Below are 10,448 nucleotides of genomic sequence, written 5' to 3'. Positions count from 1 at the left end.
ATATATATATATATATACACACACAAAAATTGTAACAAATCATATTATCATTTATGAGACATGAATTGTATGGCTCATTTATCAATGAATCCCCTTAATTTTATTCAATAAATCTCCAGTATGTATCAGCGTTACCTTGTACTTTAATTGACTACTATATTATTTTTATATAGTGAGGAGATGCGAATCAGATGGGACATGAGTGGAGTTGACAAAGTCTCCGCAAGACTGGGGGCATGATTCTTCAATGATACTCTCCATTGGGACCTTCCTCTTTGCAGATAATGGTCTAGATCCGTCTCCCTCAACGCTACTCTGAAACCGACTATTTTCCCTTCTTTTTATTTTTATTTTCCATCTAGTTTAATTTTCATGTCCTTTTCCCCATCCCATACCCTCTTATTTTGTTATTAATTTTTCAGAAGTAATTTTTTAATATAAAAAGTAAGTATACAAGAAAAATTTTATCTTGATTTACATAAAAACAATAAATGCTTTTAGTGATTCCCAGATATCCTCGAGTGAAGTGACGGGATCATACCACTGATTAGATTGACAGCGGTTTGGTTTGGATTCAAAAATCATTTTTATGGTTGAACTAGAAAGTCGAGTCACCATTGAGTCGGATCCTTCATATATTTTCCCATCATACGTAGCCACGTGTATTATTTTCATGAAACTTCATGTATTGTTGTATTATTATATTCACAATTGGATTTATTATGGATTTATTTCTTATATATGTGCATGTAATTATGTTTTATTAAATTTTTATTTAATTATTATGTTATGGGTTCGACCAATAATCTAGTTTAACCAATAAAACAATGAATTACTAGCTTTTTTGTTTGGATATGGGATCCTACTTTTAAAACATTGCTGCCATCATATTATTGTAATATTCCACTTTTCTTTTTAATTTCTGTCAATTATTCAATCATAAAAGAGGGAAAAAATGATTTCGAAGTTTATGAATATTTATATAAGAATCTCACTTGTGTATCAAATATATATATATATATATAAGAACCTCACTTTCATTGCTTAATTCCTTGACCGGATATAAATCCTACTGCTCATAAATCATAATTAATATAAGTTGTACTCCATTTTTTTATAAGGGATATATATTTTGGTATGGCTTATTCCTATTTAATGTATAAAGTAGTTCTCTTAATATCCTACCATTTTTTATAATTGTATTTGTAGAGTTTAAATTTTCATGATGGTGGTAGCAGTAACAATAGTAATAATAAAAACAACAAAAGAAAGAAACTAACAGATCCGGAAGACATTTATATTATAATTTTATATTATGATATATATACACAGTGAGAGGATAGGATGAGTAAATATTGTGACTCTAATTATTGTCTTTATTATGTTGTTATTTTTATATCAAGCAATAAATCTAGGTTCTTAAATTTTGAATTAATTCAAAATAATTTGTATATTCATTATTAGGCTGAATTGATATAGTTCAGGATTAAGTTAGAAAATTTTTCATTATTATGTCATCCATCCATAGTTGTATAATATAATAATGTTACATATTTAAGCATAGTTACTCCTAATTGAAGTCATTAATGTCTGATCCTAAATATAAAAAGTAAAAAATTAATCATAGTTATAGTTAAATGTATAACCTAAATAAGTATGTCTTGATTTTCCTAAAATGTCCATTTTAATCATTTAATTGGAAACTTCTCATTATATAAAACCTCTTATAATATGTGTAATGAATCGAAAGACTGTAAAAAAAATTGTAAATTTGACAAGCATAGCAAATTAGAGTTTTACATTTAATGTTAAAACAAACTTGTCCACAATAACTCTTATATTTAAAGTCGGAGGGAGTAATTATTTAAAAAAAAAAACCTATTCATTAAATCAAGCTTGGAAGTGAAGAAAAGTCAGCCGCTTATTGAGTTTTAATTAATTACTCGCATTACATATACTACATGATATGCGTATTTATGAAATAATGACACAAAGAAATATGTAAATGTGTATGGATGGATTGAATTGACTTAATTTTTGTTAAATATAAATAGATTCATGATGCTCATAATTTTCGTACTAGATCCGCACATTTAAACCAGAAAAAATTCCAAAAATATGATTGTTGAATTTTAAAATTCCAAACTATATTCAAAAAGTAAATGACAACGTATTTTTGTAGTAATTTATGATTTAAATTTTAAATTCAACAGTCTTTTTTTTTGGGGATTTTCCCTTTAAACAAAACTATGTGTATCATATATATTCTGTCTGTTTTTATTTGAAATTAACAATAAATGAAGTTAGAAAGAAGGACACATTCTAACTTGCGCACACATATATATGAGATTAAAACTTCATATCTCGTCATTTGTTCTTTATCTTTTTGTTTTAAAAAAAATTACAAATGCACTGTTTTTACTACCTATGATTCGACTTTTCTTTTTTGACCTGAACCTATGATTCCACTTTAACTTCTTGTTCAAGGGCAGTAAAAAACTTTTAACCTGTTTATACTTTTCTTACAAGTCATGATGTTATTTAAAACCTCTTTAATAATGGCAATGACATCGTAACACGGTACTGCTGCGACAATTATAGATCTGTGCCGTTCTTGCCACAATCATAGAGCAAATTACACACATATACGCGCGAGAAAATTTTAATATTTGTTTAATTAAAGGGCAATAAGGCCAATAGCAGTACTATGACAATAAACCCTGGGCTTTAAAAAAACAATAGAGTATAAAATTGAAATAACAGACATGAGAATGTTGAGATGGATATTTGGTGATACAGCAAAAGATCAGAATGGTAATAAACATATATGAAGAATAAAAAAGTTAGTATAACGTCTATTGAAAAGGAAATTATAAAAAAAATCATTTAAAGTGGTTTGGACATGTTTAAAAATGGTTGTTAAGGAAGGTACATCAAATAATACAAGGTACTCAAACTAAAGATTTAGTTTTTGATAGAATATATAATAATTGCATTCCATTTATGTAACCCACCCTCCAGTGGGTTAAAGTTTATTCTTGTTATTTATCTTTAAAATAATATAAAAATAAAAATAACTTTCTTTGAAAAATTTATTTATTAATTGCCAATCTTAGTATTTGTAAATTGCTTCAAAGCGCTAGCTAGACAAATTAAACCATGCAAGTTTGGTATCTCTTGCTTCCTTTCTACGCATGTTTAATTTGTGAATAATAAATAAGTGAGGATTACGTATTTGAACAGTCAAACGACAACAAAATAATGTTGAAACAAAAGTCAAATGAAGAACACAGAAATCACATGTTCATGGGGCTGGCATTTACAGAGAATACGTAGGGAATTTGAATATCGACATTTTGGACTTTTTTACTTCCAGAAATCTTAATTGTTCCATTGTATTCATACTTCAATGTCTCTCCTATGAACTCCCAACCATTTAGCTTTACAAATTTATGAGCCACCTTTCAAGTTAACAACAACAACTTCTGAACCCACATGAATCCTCTCACCTAAGTCTACTGTTTGCGACAACCAAGAGCTAAAACAAAAACATCATGCATAGCTGTCTTAGCATGCACGTACATATATATACTATCACAATTGGAGTGAAAGAGGTTCGATATCTTTAAGTATAAGGTTGAGGATTTGAATATTGCAAATGAAAAAAGAGATAAGAGTCCAATTTTGTCTCAATAAAAATTATTGAGGAGCAGTGTTATGCTCCAATTTCTTTGTTTTTTTTTTGATTCAATGTTGTCCCGACCATCAACAAAGTTAATTTTGATTATTTATGCTGATGTGATAAGGTGGTTTTAACAGTCAAAATTAACTTTGTTAAGGGATCGGGACGGCATTGTTATGTTTTTAAACTTTCGTGAGAACATTGAACCCAAAATATTTTAGGGACAACATTGCTTTTGAGCAAAAAATTTTGGACAAAATTGTACTTTAACCTGAAAAAATCACATTAATAGGACTACACACTTCTATTTAAACTAAAAAAAAAAATCGAATTTGAGTTAATTTTTATGCCTCATGTGTTAATAGTTTGCATCAATCAATATATAAACGATTTGTCGATTTTTTTTTCTTTATTTCTATTTCATATGGAAATTGATATACAAGTTTCAAATTTATAACAAAAATTAAGGAGAAAAACCAAACTCACCAACCAAAATTCAGAGAGGAAAATCGTCTCTAACCAGCTTAAAGCCAGATTGTACATTTAGGATTTTTGCCTTTTCCGTTGCATATAGTGAATTTGACTATCTACTTGCATTAAATTGGCACATGATATGTCTGGTGACTGGCAAATCCATCAATCAATTAATCTGAAAACTACACCGTAATTTCTTGTGATTTTGATTAGCTGATAATTTTTTTCTTGGAGGGGGGTGTTTGCGTGTGGAGTGTGGTGGTTTAATTATGCCAAGTTTTACGGCATTTAAATACATAACAATAATTATACCTTCCTTCCCAAAACAATGAAGACTTTATTATAGGGATAAGATGCAAATTTGTCTAGAAAGTTTTCATTAAGGAATAATAGGCACTTGAAAAAATTTTTAGGTACAAATTTGTCCTAAAAATTTAAAATCATGACAATATTATTTTTTACTATTAAAAATGTTAATGGTTAAAGTTATTATTAAGAGTAGAAGGAAACATTGCTACGGTTATAAACTTCTGGGGCAATTTGCTCCAAGTCCCAGCATTCCTCAGTGAAAACTTCATAAGTAAATTTACACTTTAATCCTTTATTTTATTGCAGCTGGGGTGTACAAAAATTATGGCTATCATACAAGTACAGCAATTGCTTTTCTTTATGAGGATTATGGGGTCCGGTTTCGGTGCTCATCAACTGATGAGCACCAACGCTCATCAGTTGATGAGCAATCTGGACTGTCCAAATTTAATATTTTTAAATAATTATTTTAAAATAAAAAATATTTTTTAAAGAATAATAGTTAAGAGATTAACTTTATTTTTTATTCTATACCTATTAAAATAATTATTTTAAAAAATAAAAATAAAATAAAAATTAAATTTGAACCGTCCAGATCAGATCTGGACGGTCCAGATCCTATGAGTACTGTTTTGATGAGCACCCAAACTCATTCTGAGGATTATGTTGCCATACTGTTTCATTTCAAAAATAATTCATTAGAAAAGGATTAATAAATAACATTTTGTGGGCAACGATTCATACATAACATAATGTATCAAGTTTCTCCTATAGCATATATAAATCAGTTTTGAATTAATAATATTTTATCAAAAATTTGTTAATGGTTGAAGATGTAAATCTACACATGAAGTATTCGCAAATGCACACTTGACCATGATATTTTTGCACCCAAAAAAGTTATATGGTGTCAAGTTTGTATTTGCAAATATTTTGAGAGGATATTTGCACCTTAACCCTTTATTAGTTTAAGTATTTTGATGCTTGTTCTCCTTAAATAACGTTTCAAATTTGAGTCTTACGTATAAACAAAATCCTTATTTTGAGAGTTTTATACCGTTGTAGACTAAACCAATTATATCTAAATTAATCATGGCTCAATGTAGCTTCTAAAGAGTAGCTAGTATTATTAGAAAACAATAGTACGTAGTAATAATGTTTTGGCGCTAAAAAATCATAAAATACTCCCTCTTTCAAAAGTTTCTATTGGTATAATCCAAAATTTAAAGCATTGATTGAGGTTTTAATTAATTTGGAAGCAGAATTTTTCCAATTCCTCTACAGTAATGCAAACTATTTGTCATACATAATTTCTTATGGTCACTGGAGATCAAGGCATAGAATGGGGCTATTGAATCTAGGTATAGGGCAACTAATTGTCAACTCAATAAATTAGTAGTTTTTTTTTTTTTCAATTTATGTGTTTGTAAGTCGATATTGATGGGAAAGATTTTCAACAATGTAACACAGCCATCGCTTTATGACTTTATTACTCTCAATCAATGAATTTTGTCTCCGATCGTGATCCATCACACCATGCAATGACACGAATAACCCTGCCCAAACCACTGTTATTACAAAATATAGAAAGCTGCATGATTTTTGTACCCTAGCGGGAAAACCCTTTCCCAACTAAGAAGCTGTGAATCCAATTCTACTTATAATTTCAAATTGTTAGTATACTCTATCAATTTTTAAATAACATAAGAATCTACTGCGAAATAGTGGAGGAACCAGGTAAATAACTTTCTTAATCAGGCAAGAACTAGTTAAGTAGTTTTTTTAATAAAAAACGTACATTGATCCTTTTTAATTACTTGCATTAGGAGTTGTTAAATTAGTGTGATCAATAAAGACAGTTTAACAAAAAAAATTATAAATTTAAGAAATAATGTGCATTAATATTCTTATATTAGGACCAAAATGAATTACTTAACTAGTTTTATATTTAAGACTGAATGGAGTATCACTATATTTTTTTTTTGCCAAAATACCATTGCAATTTTCTTAATAAATTGGACAATATTGTAAATAGCTTCAATATAATTTTGAATTTTTTTCTTGTTTCAATCATAAAAGTTTTTGAAATATAACCTATGGTAAAGACATTATGTTTTTGGTAGTAAGAAACAAGACAACCTAAACCAACCAAAGAATCCTAATTTCCACCATGAACCTTTGCCTCTAAATTGGGAGATAGTTGATTTAGAATACAAATATCATCTTTCAAAGAATGGAAGAGTTTAGCTAGATGATTTACATTCGACAAAACTTTCTCAGTAAATGAGATGGAACAATGGACCAATTTCTGTGACATAAAAGTCTAGTTTCATCAATAATCTCTCCCAAGCAAAATATGACCAAAAAAATTAACATCACTGTGATGCCATAGTTTTTCCACGTAATGAATCTTTCCAATTGTATCTTTTATCTTTTAATGGTTATTCTGCAAGAATATTTACTTCTAAAGAAGAATTGTGTCTCTGGCATTAAGGATCGATCAGATGCATTTACGCGGGCTATCATTTTTTCTGGGTATTGAATTTACTCATCTCAGTGCAGGGTTGAAAAAAAATTACAAGGAAATTTTAATCCTTAAATTTTGTTTCTGAATGATGGCTTTAATACCTGAATTTTTATTTGCAATAACTTAATTCCTATAATTTCTTGATTTGGAATAACCCAATCCTTATAATTTTTCGATGCCACATAACTCATTCTCCATAATTTCTTGACTTAATAAACTATAAGGATTAAGTTTTTAAGCCAAAATTTTAGGAAGTGACTTGACAATTGAAATAAATTTCAAAGACTAAAAGTTATATTTTTCTCAAAATACAAACACAAAATTGTTGGATGGATGACGCATGTTAACAACCATTTGTAAGAATCAGCACATGTATGAGGGTTATACAATAAGAATATATAGGTGAGACATCAATAAATGTAAAATCAATATTTACACTTAATGTCAATAATGATAATAAAGATAATAAATGTGTGATGTGTCAACCTAAACAAAATTTAAACAAAAAAGCTATAATACTAAATAGGAAATTACATATGGCTGGATCATAAACAAACTACATTTGATTATATATATTACCACAATACTGACTCACACGTACTCTGGAGGCTTTTGCCAATATGGAAAGGGGGGAGTAACATTGATGATAAACAAAGTCTTAGTGGTCAATCAATGCAGTTTTTGGCTTAAATGCACGTTCTTAGCTTAAGTACCCTTTTTTGGCTTAAAAAATTATATACTTTTATGTTGTATAAAAATAATTATATGAGAAGAGTTTTATTTCGTAAAGTATAAAAGTAATTATTTTAAGAGATCTCACATTTGGATTTTCTCAATTTAGTGTCAATGGAGAGGTCTCAATTGAAAGAATCCAAACCCTAATCCTGTTACCTTCACTTCAAGGAAAACTACAGGTTGTCTAGGTGAACTTTACAAAGCCTGAGTACACAAGTCTGGCAGATGCAGTAATAATTGTTGATGTAATGTGTTCGATGGCACACTTATTTTATTTATTTTATTTTTATTTTGGTGTGGTAATGATATATAATAATTCTGGATTTCAAGCACTATTAGCAGATAAGTAAGTTTGTCTCACATTATGAGGACAAAACATGTGGAATTAGATTTACACTGTATTCTACAGACGCTATACATATATATATATATATATATATATATATTTATGAAGTACTCCAAAGTCAAACTATGTGTTCCCTTGGCATATCAGAGACCTCATCTTTTGGTTTGAGTTTTGACAAAGCTACCTCCCTATATCCGCCTATCTATTATAGAGCTTGTGCTTTTGGTGATTCATCGCATTATTTGTTTGATAAAGAGTAATTCCTTTTGGTATTAATTAATTTGTATTTTTCTGGTTTTTTTTCTTTGCTGTGTGTGTGTGTGTTTATATATTATTCAGTTTGTCGTATAGTGCATATATTGACTATATATTAGCATGCTGGTGTACATACAGGAGACTGTTTGCCGATCAATAATGACACTTCTGCAATAGTCAATAACTAATTAAATATATTGTCTATTCAGTAATTAATCAAGAGAAATCTTGTTAGAGACATTAGAAACTTTATAGTTATCAATTGGATCATTCGCTTCTTGATTTATGTTTACAGGGAAAATACTGAAGTAATGTGTGAATGGACACTATTGACAAATCGATTCATGACAGTGTTGAACATTTTTTTGCCCTTCATCCGTTTATATTTTTTTCAAAAAAATTAAAACGGAAAAGGATCAACTGAAAAAGCTGAGTTCACGTTGCGCATAGCTTCAAAGTTCAAACTGGGATTTGAAAATTCAACGTTGAAATAAATATACAAATCATGATCATATGGAGTGTCACACAAGCAGGAGACTGAGAGAAGTGGGGGATAGAGAGAGCCTAGAAAAGCTGACTGTGTTTAGGTTTTTCAAAGACTTTTTTTTTGGCCAAAAGATTTTTCAAAGACTTACAATTTAATATTTCGATTCATGGAAGCTTACTCAACTGCCATATGAAAATGTATGTCGTACATATTTTAGGGAAAACTGATCTCAAAAACGGAGAAAATGCGAGGGATCGTATATATTTTTTGTTATAGCCCTCGTGGATCTGGTATGTATGCAAAGAATACTGTTCAAGGCGTTGGTGATAAGGGCAGATTGGACAAACTAATGTCTTGTAAAGGAAAACAAGGATAATACTCATAAGAGCTATATTGAACATGATCTTTTGATAAACCATATATCTTAAGTATCGATATCAGTTCTTAAATTTTGACCTCATTTTAATTTTGATTTTCTGAAATTTGAAATAAATGGTTTTAGTCCCTGAAACAAGTTGGAGGGACCAAAAATATTTAAACATCAAACCAAACAAGATCAAATTTTAGAGATCAAAATCATTAATTTCAAACTTTAAGGACCAAAATCAATAATGACGTCAAACTCTAGAGACTAATAAAGATGGTATTAAACCAATATCTAAATATTAAGTAATTGATAACAAAGCACAATAATACTATGTGATCCATATAGCCAATCCTACTTGATTGCATATGATTTGCTGTTAGTTGTATATTTTTGGAAGCTTGTATAACAGCTTTCTTATAAACAGTGTCAAAGAGAAAGGGTTTTCTCATTCTTTTTCTTGTTCAGTCCCATTTTAAACCAAACGATCAAACTGTAAGGTGAGCTGTGCTATGTGGTAAATAAGATGAAGAATAGATGTGACTGCATTAAATAATGTATGGAACATTCACAGCCTATTATGGTGGATTTGTTTGGGTGTTTTAGGGTTTTAAGGTGAAGTAGGGCACAACACAACAAAACCCTAAATACTGCTAACCCTAACCCGACCCCACATCATGTTGTCCCATCTTTCTCTGCTTCGAGATCTTTTATTTTCTTTCAAACATATATCGAAGATACAGCTAATGTATATACTGTGTTTCCTCATCTGGACAAGAAAGGCAGCTATATCAGCGCAAATTTCTCATTGGAATACGTTCAAGCTTGCCCCATTCTCTTTGACACTACCAAAATTACTTCCAGCCACACAACTTAAAATACTTCTTTATCCTATATATAGGAGAATTTTTATAAGAATGTCTTGCTCTTATTTATAAAAGATTCTTTTTTTGAAATCATTTTTTATTAGTTAATTTCATTGTATCAATTTTCCATTCATTTACCCTATTCTTTTTATATATTTATTGTCTTTAATGAACATTTTAATGTACTTAGGTTGATTAATTGTATCTTATGAAAAGGGTAGGAGGAAGTATGGGTTTTAGGTATCTATTACCTTCGATTCTTAATATAAGAGTTAAATAATCAATTTGTGAATTTTACGTAAATTAGTTGCATGCAATAAATGAGTATTATTTTCTTTAAAATACTTTTTATTATAATTGTGTATTTAAATGGAAGCCATTAACATTTGCAATTATCAGTATT

The sequence above is a fragment of the Neltuma alba genome, unplaced genomic scaffold, assembly GCF_004799145.2.
Source record: "Neltuma alba isolate B1F8T4 unplaced genomic scaffold, ASM479914v2 tig00011798_pilon, whole genome shotgun sequence".
NCBI lineage: Eukaryota > Viridiplantae > Streptophyta > Magnoliopsida > Fabales > Fabaceae > Neltuma > Neltuma alba.
This window is presented reverse-complemented; position numbering follows the sequence as displayed.